The sequence below is a fragment of the Athene cunicularia genome (assembly GCF_003259725.1).
Source record: "Athene cunicularia isolate RWA chromosome 23 unlocalized genomic scaffold, athCun1 chr23_part2, whole genome shotgun sequence".
Lineage (NCBI taxonomy): Eukaryota > Metazoa > Chordata > Aves > Strigiformes > Strigidae > Athene > Athene cunicularia.
In genome coordinates this window covers 735495-744408 of record NW_020799131.1, presented here as the reverse complement: position 1 = coordinate 744408, position 8914 = coordinate 735495, and positions in this window count along the sequence as shown.

Here is an 8914-nt window from a genome sequence, read left to right as displayed (position 1 = left end):
CCTGAGGAAAGAGCAAATGAAAGAACTCAGCAAAGATTTCAGGAGCACAACCTCCTAACAGCACATTGCAGCCTCTTTTGAAATGACCGCAAGTGCTACCAACCAGATGCATCCAGAAAAAAAGCTGCATGGCATCAATCCACAGGCAGCTCAGCTCGGTAATATTGGGCCAGGAAGAGAAACTGAGCCCTGGACCCTCTTTTAGAGTCCCTTGTCCCTCGCTCACTGCCTTTGTTGGGATGCCAAAGCCAGTTGGGAGATGCTGAACCTCCTTGGCTTGTGTTCATTTCTGGTAAGTAATGACTATTAGTATTCAGGCCAAAGACCTCACAGCATTATACAGTTCAATATTTTCTGCCCCTGTAACAAAGGCAATCCATTTCGCATGCAGAACGTGGGAGTGCAACCTTTTGTTACTCGAGTTTCTTAAATTTTTATCTCAAAAATCAATGAAGGAATTGGAATTCCACATCTCATTTTATGTTCAGGAGAAAGAGAGGGAGAGCACAAGGGAAAATGATGAAAGAAAGGAAAAGGGAAAAAAAAATCCAAAACCTAGCTCATCCAGATATGCTCATAAATTCTTTAACAAGTTAATTACTGTGCATTTTGTGCTTTAGTTTTAAACTTTGAATGAAGGTTGAGGTTTTTGTTGTATTTTTTTTTCCCTGCAGAGTCTATAGAATTGCTTGTCTTTTGTACTTGATCTTCTTGGAGAAAGAAATTATTCTCCATCCAATTAATCTAATTAGAATGTAATCAAGTTGTAGAGATCTGTGCAGCAGTGTGAGTGATTAGGAAAAATTACCTTTCCGCAAAGAGTTTAAATTTAATTTTAGTTCCATAATCTAAAGCCCAAATAAAGGAAAGTGTAATTTGCACTGCAATATTTCGTGCCATGCTGCCTGTTTCCTGGGTAGAAGAGCAAATTTCAGCTGTATTCACAACAAACCACCCTTGTGTTTCACAGCTCAATCCGCATAAAAACAACGGTTTCCATTTTCCAGAAGGAAATGGGAAGACACACTCTGCTCAAGAGCAGGCAACGGATGGTTGAGAGCAGAGCTGGTTTTTTACTGCTCCAGTCTAGTGTTTAACTCATTAGACCGTGGCCCAGAGATGCTGGTGGGTTGCTGGCACCAGGATGCTTTTGCCAACTGTGACCATTGCCGTAGCAGACACGTGAGAGTTAAGTGAACCTGCAGCAAGGCAAAGCCCATGGGAATTTTCTTATTGCCTACATTCTCTTTCCAAATCAACAATAAAAATTAAAGACCTCAAATTTATCTGTGCAATGAAATATTTTCAGAACACTTGCTTTCACCACGTCTGGAGGTTTCCAGGGCCATAAATAGTTTGGGAAATAGGAAAGAATTAAAATGGCATTTTTTTGGTAATTCTCTAAATTATTCCTTTGGCTTTCAACCATCCCATATCCACTCAGCTGAGACATTTCACTGCAGACACAGATTTTCTCTCCCTCTGGGAAAGGTGTTGGGGGTGGGAAGTGTACCACCACTCTCAGCTCATCGGTGCATCGGCAAAGCTAGGACAAAAAATGTTGTATTAGGCTGCATTAAACCTCACTGAAGCTGGTGACCAGAACAGCTGCCTTTCACGATAGACTGCTGTAAGCCATACGGGCACCTGGATCTCAAAAGCCATCTACTCTTTAGAGACCTGGCCCACCCAAAATCTTGCATCAGGCCCCTCTGCCCTACCCCACTGGCTAGCTAAGAAACATCCCTCCAAGATTCAAGTAACTGTCTTCCAGGAACATTCAGTCCCAAAATCACATCTCTGCTGAGTTTGTGCCAGCTTCTTAGACAAGATCTCCACTGAACTACTAAGCTTCGTCCTTGAAACCTTGTTCCTGTGTTCACCAGTCAAAAACCAAGCCACAGAAAAGTTTTTGTGCTGGAGTATGCAGACAGACAGATACCTGCATGCGTTCACACCCACATGTGTAGCCTAAAAGGTTAATGGGGGCAATGAGTTTTAATACATCCCATGGGAAGTTCCTACTTTCCTTAAGCCAAGATCTGAGCCTAGGAGGTAGAGACGGGGTTAGTACTCCGTTAGTTGCAGAAATATCCAGCCAAGACTCATTACCATCTCCCAGCCAAGGCAACTTATGAAAAAAAAATAGGGGGAAAATATTTATTTTGTTGTTAAAATTCTCAAATTTATGAATTCCAGAACATTTTTAACATTGTCTATACTAAAATAAGTACTTCTTATCCCTTCATTCTTTTAGAAATATTCTGAAGCATTTTTAGGGTGTAAATCTTTATTCAGCGGAGCTGGGGAGAGTGGAGTGGCTGCTCAGTTGCTTCCCCTCCATGTGTCACTGATTTCCCCCGGCCCTGGCTGTAGTAACAGTGGTGGCAATGCGGAGGTTGCCCCCTTAGGACTCACCACTGAGCAAGACATGACCACTCACCTTAGCCCTTGAAGGAAAGGGGTGAAGGAAAAAGAGACGGTGGGAAGGAGAGTGAGAAAGAGAGAGAAAAATGAATTGCTTAAAACTTCTATTACTCTTCATTACCTTCTGCTTTATGTAAGTTCCAAGGTTCATTTACCAGCTGTAAGTAGCCCGATGCCTCTGTGTGTAAGAGTTGTCATGCCTATTGCTCCCATTAATGTGCTGCGTGAAACTAAAGGTAGCTCGGCTGGTGCTGCAAAGCCAAATCAATGTAACTAATGTACCTCGTGCAACAAATCCGTAATTGTCCATTGTTGGACTAGATGGATGGGCTCTGAGTATTGTTGAGAACAGGGACAGAGAGGGAGATTACTGCCGGTGGGAGCTGGAGGCGATGCTTCCCCTGAAGCTCAGACGATTGCTTGAGAAACTTTCCTTTCTTTGGTGAGACATGGCCAGGTGATGTTGTACCAGTGGCCTGAGGGGTCCATTTGAGTGAATTGGTCTTTTTTTAACATTAAAATGTGCGTTTTGAAGAGAATCCCCAGGTTTCCTTTAAAATCTGCTGTATCTCTGCACAGACCCACTGGTTGGGTATGGCCAGAACAGCCAACACCCTGGTTCTGTATAAAAACAGCAATGAAGTGAGACAACATGGTCTGAACGCAGAGAAACATTCATCTTTTACCCGAGGGAGTATAATTTTTTAATGGATTTTTCCTAGCACACATTTGTAGGTTTGCTCATGCCCGGCACTCCATTCCCACAGGAGGCAACTTGCAGGATTTTTTTTCTTTGAGCTCTCTTACAAAAAGGATTTTTTTTTTAAAAGAAAATATGGTGTGGCTCGATATTCAGGTGTGGAAAAGAGAGTAGGAGCTGCTGGCAATAATGGGTCAGCCCGGAATACACGGAGACCCTGACTTTGCTGGGTTCGAAAGTTGTGAACTGAGGTCTTCATCCTGCCAGGAGCTCCCCAGAGTTGGTGAGGTCTCAGATTCACTTCCTAGTCTCCTACTCCACGTACAGCCTTCATGGAAATGAACTGGGGTTTCTTTTTTGCAGTCATCAAAATAGATAGATAGATAGATAGATAGATAGATAGATAGATAGATAGATAGATAGATTGATTGATTCACTCGTTTCTTGGAATACATATTTTAGAGAAACAGTATAAATATTTTGGATTGCCATTCATCAAACATGTTTCTTTAGAGTTGATTGGAATGGCAGTTTGCAATAGGCATGTTCTGTGGGTTCCCGAGTTCTGCTTTCGAGGAAAACGCTGACACTTTCATGTTTCGTGGATGCTTTACTGCATACCCTCTGAAGAAAGGCTCTGTGTCTTCTCCCAAGGCTGGGGAGATGAACTAACATGTGCATCTCACTCTTAGGGGCTCTTTTGGAAATCCCAACACTATAGCAGCAGCTGTGATCTAATTCATTGCCCCTACGTTGTAACTGGCCATATAGAGCTATGTTACATGCAATTAAAAAAGAAAAAAAAAAAAGAAAAAAGAAAAAAAAAAATTTCCAAGTCCCTCGTCTGGTCTATGATGTTCCTGGATGAGCCTGGTGGTGTGTGCTGTGAAGGACACGGCAAAAACTGGTCCCTGCCCCAAAGACCTTGAAACCTAAATACACGAGAAGTTCAGAGAGGAAAGGAGAAATAAGCACTGAGAGGGACAGTGATTTATCCCACGTCACCCAACAAATCAATGGCAAAGGATTTTCCAACCCCCACAGAAGTTCCTCACATCACAATGTTTTCTTGTAATGCAAAAAAACCACCTCTTTTCTATATTTAGCTGTAGAATCCTGGAACACGTTAGTTCTCCAGGCTCCTTGGACAAAATGATGTTATTAGACCAAATGCCAGTGGAAGCAAAGATGATTTGACATTTCATTGAAAATTGCACCCAGGACTATTAAGGAAGAGGAACTTATTTGGATGCGCTGCAGGCATGAACTCTTCAGATTTACACTTCTCAGTCAGAGCTCCCTGCAACCCTTCTGCAAAATCAGAGGAGAATTTCATACTTTCCCCCACCCCCCTCTCTTTACACTGAGACAAATCTCCAGGAAAATTCATTACGCGGTTTAAGTGATGGGATTTATCATTCCATTCAGCTTCTCCAACTTGGAGCTCTCCTCGCTGTCACACCAGCAAGGTAATTCTAATTTGTTTCTTTCATATTTCCCCCATGAAGTTTGCCTCTGAATGACAGGAAGAAAATAGAGACGAGAGCCTGGAATGGCTTGGGGCTAAATGTAGAGCTGTGGGACGATTTTCTGCCACCTGCTTCGCTGTCTGGGGCTGGGCGGCCTTTGCAAACAGGTAGGCACTCCAACCCAGTTCATGGGGACCTAATACAAATGTCATAGCAGGGCTCCTGCACAGTGTTGGTGCAAATCAGAAGCCCAGATAGGTCTGTCACCTGCCACAGAGGAGTTTTCTCACCCCCAAAGTAGGGCTGGTGGCTCAGCTGGTCCTTGTCTGTGTTGTATTTCTTTGAGATCTCTCCACAGTCAGATCACTTTTTCCCATCTAGTGTCTGCTCCCTAAAAAGCACAAGGATGAAAATAAAGCCCTTTACTCAAGGGACAGCTTCACACCTCCTCTGTGTAGTGAGGAGTCAGCATCACCAGGCCACCATCCTCCTGAGTCAGAACCAAAGATGTCCCGCAAAGCTGAGAGGAGATGGGCAATGCCAGCAGCTGACTTAGCCAAAAACGCCCTGGAGCATCATGAAAAAACCACCAGAGCTCAAACCAGCAGCATGCCCAGGACAGACCCACCACCCTCACTCCTGTCCCTCCGTTATCACTCAGGGTCTGGGTCCCATCTCAGCTGAGGTGACAGTCCCTGCGCCCTGTGCTTGCTGTCCCCCCTCCTTCCCCCAGCCTGGGCTGGCCAGGGGTGATGAACCTCAACACGACACTGTGCTGCTGGGGAAGCCTCTGCAGGGGCACTGAGTATCTATTTTAGACAAGACCCTAAATCTGGCACCCAAGTCCCATTTTAAATGTGTAAGTCCTTTATTAGCTCTGACCTTTATCTAGTGTTAATAATAAATTGATAGTGTTTCCTATTAGCCTCATATAAATACATCTTTGGCTAATAAACACTGTGGCCATATACCCAGAGAGTTTGTTTCTATCTGCCTGGAGTTATCACCCCATAAACAAGAAGCCGCTCCACACTATCATCTAATTGATAGATTTTGCTCGATTCCAAATAAGCTATAAAAAGGTACGTTCATTGTGGGGAAAACTAGAGTTTTTATCATCTTCTGCCTCATTTTAAGGGATGATGCAAGGGAGAAATCCACTTTATGTTTACTAAAATATTTAGAACAAGCTGTGAAAGATGGAAAACATTTTAGAATAACTATGTTGTATTAATATGATAGTCCGTCCTTGAGAATAAAATGTAGTTGTAGGTAGGCAGCTATTAAAGAGATAAAGAGATCTTACTTTAAATTGACACGTATCTTATTTGACTGCAGCACCATTCCCATGCAGTTTCAATGTTCTTTCTCCACTAACACCAAATTAATTCATTTTGATTATTGTTATTATGGCAAATGGCAAAAGGAATTAACAGTGATGAATCAGGCGCTTACTGCGAAGTGCGAGCTGGATTTCCCACCTCCCGTTGAGACGCAACGAGACCTGCACGCAGTTGCGAGGCCATAAAAATGATGGAAGAAAATGGGAAGGAAATCATCTGGCAGATTAAAAAGATTCTTTGCAAGGTAACGTCTGCCAGACTTTGTACAAGACCCAAGATCATCCCTGTGACCTACAAACGGAGACAGGAGTGTTTTTCCCCTGCCGAACTACACTTTTGGCTCAAGAGAGGGTGGCGTGGTTGTCGTGAGCACCAGGACTGAGCCTGGCACTGGCTGAGCAGCCAGAGGGCAATTTCTGCAGCTGCAGGCGGTTGCCCATTTGAAAGGCAAACTTCAGTAGCAGCAAACAGGAAGGGCTGCAAAAAGTGAAGCAGGTCTGGAAAGCAGCTCCAGGGCTGCTGAGGGGCTGCCAGGCCTCGCAGGTCCCATCCTCTTGCCGATAACCACATTCGCAGTCAGCCCCATGACTTGTCTCAGGCTTGACTTGACACTTTTTTTTTTTTTTCCAATGGCATTCCTGAGGTCAGGGAGACACCACTCGAACTCCTGAAGCTACCCTTGCTTTCTCCACTAGTAAGCTCTGGGAAGATATCAAATGAACTACCCCTTGCCCCAGGCTGCAGCCTGAATTTCTGAGATTTGTCAGGCCAGCCGGACCTCAGCTGAAAAGCAAAGAGACAAGAACCAGCTCCGCTCATCCCTGCCTCTCTGCACTGGTGTCACTGTGCAGGGGAGTTCTGGCATCACTGCTCAGCTGTGTGAGGAAAGCACAGCGCTGCACTTAGGGCAGGCGGTAGGGGACTCGGGTGATCTATATTCAAGTCCCACCAGGGCTGGAAAATTCCACGTGTTTGGGGGATTTTATTCTGGCCTGGAAAAAAGATTGTTGGCATTGGTAAGTCTAAAAGGACTGTGGGGAGAAAACAAAATCACAACCCTGACTGACAGGAATGTTGGGAAAAGGGGAAAAAAACCCCAAAACAACAACAACAAAACAACCAGTCCTGCAGAAATGTAGTTCACTCTAGTTGGGGCATCCTAAAGCTCCAGCTTGTTGAAGGAGGGGATTGGGCTCAACAGCTGAGGAGTCCCCACGAGAGGGCATCGCTGCAGTGGCTCTGTGCAGGGCCCTGCCTTTCCCTGCTGCTGTTAACCCCTCTGCAAGACGAAGATGGCAGTTAGCGAAGCCTTTCTCCCCCCATCGCGTGTATCTTGGGGCTCTTCAGGGCCACAGCCCTCTGCCCCCATCAGTTTGACCTGGACCCCTTCCACCTCTCCCCATCTCTGACGTTAACACAGGCTCATCTTAACCCGAGCTCTGGAGCTGCTGGGCTAGAGCCCAAATTTTCAGGCTGCCCCACACTCATTTCAGGCAGGACAGACTGAGTGTGAGTGGGAGCAAACGGCATTTCAGTGACAGCACAGACCACGCGTGCTTTGAAGTGAGGGGGAGTTGCCTAGTGGCATTTCCCTTGCTTTCCTCTCTGTGCTCTGTTATCTGGCAGTGGGAACAAGACCGCAGGCAGGGGCCCGACACCTCCTGGCAGCTCCCAGCTGCTGGCAGACTCTGGTGGCATTGCTGCAAAGTGCCCTGCGGCTACCGGCACGTTGGGTGTGCAGCGTGGCACCGCGGCAGCCACCACGCGCACCGGCTAGTATGGGAGTGTCACCCCGACAGGCTGGTATTGGGATTCCCATCATTAACGTGCCTCTACCCTGAATCCCAGCCAGCACCTCGCCGGGGCTCGTGCTTCCCTTTTACATAGATGTTAGGGCTTGATGGACCGAGGCTGTGAGCTGAGAAAAGTCAAGGTGATGTGTGTGCAGGAGCTGTGTCACCTCTATGATGCTCTGGGGCAGCCACACCAGCCCTCAGCCCGAGGTGGCCAGAGCGGCTCAGAGGTCAGCCCTAGGGTCTGTTCAGCAGGTCTGGGCTCTGCCAGGGATGGGCATTAGCTGCTTCATATGGACAGGCAAGAAACTCTGAGCTTCACCAAAGAGACGGGCAAGGTCCCGTGGTTTGGGTCCCTGTGCCTTGCCCAGGGTAGGTTTGAACCTTTTTCTGCCCTCACAGGGGAGGCTTTTGCACTTTCCCAAGGACATATTTTGAGATTTTTCAGAAAAACGGGCTTCAAGAAAGACCCACCTGTATATCAAATTCATCTGAAGAGCTAACACAAGGCACAAGACAAGCCCATTGCAGAGACCTCCCCCCCCCAGCACCTCGTACCTGTTCCTGCAGTTACGGACCCGTCAGCCTGCTCTGTGCTGGGTGGGGGGGGTGTCCCAGGCTGGGCCCTTTGCACGGTCCAGATCATCTCTGTCCATCCAGGAGCTCCAAAACCAAGGAAAACTCTGAGAAGCTGAAGTCATCACAGAGCAGACACCATGTATTTGGTTTTGTTTGCAGACACGGAGAAAGGATGCAATACTATCAGCATTTCAAGCCCTCACCATGCCCAGCTGCTGGGAAATGGCAGTACTGTGTCTCCCTCTGTTTAACCCAGCGGGGAGCAAGGGCAGCTTTAATAGGGAGGCAATGAGGAGGTGGCTGCACAGGAGGGAGCACAGCGAGTGCGGTGTCCTGGCTGGCAAAGGACATGGTCCCCCATGTGTCAAGGCCATCGCCTGTTCCGTCCCATATCTGAGCCAAACTGGGGGTGCTGGGGTGCAGGGATGTGGGAAGGAGGGGTAGATAGCAGGTCAGGTGATGGGGCAGGAGAAGGTGCATTCATCATCCCAAGCACAGTGTTCCTTTGGGGTGAGATCTGAGAAGGATTAATAACTTAGGGGGGTTTATTGTAGCAGCCAACAATACTAGGAAGCAGAGTGTGGGAGCGGGGGGGGGGGGGGG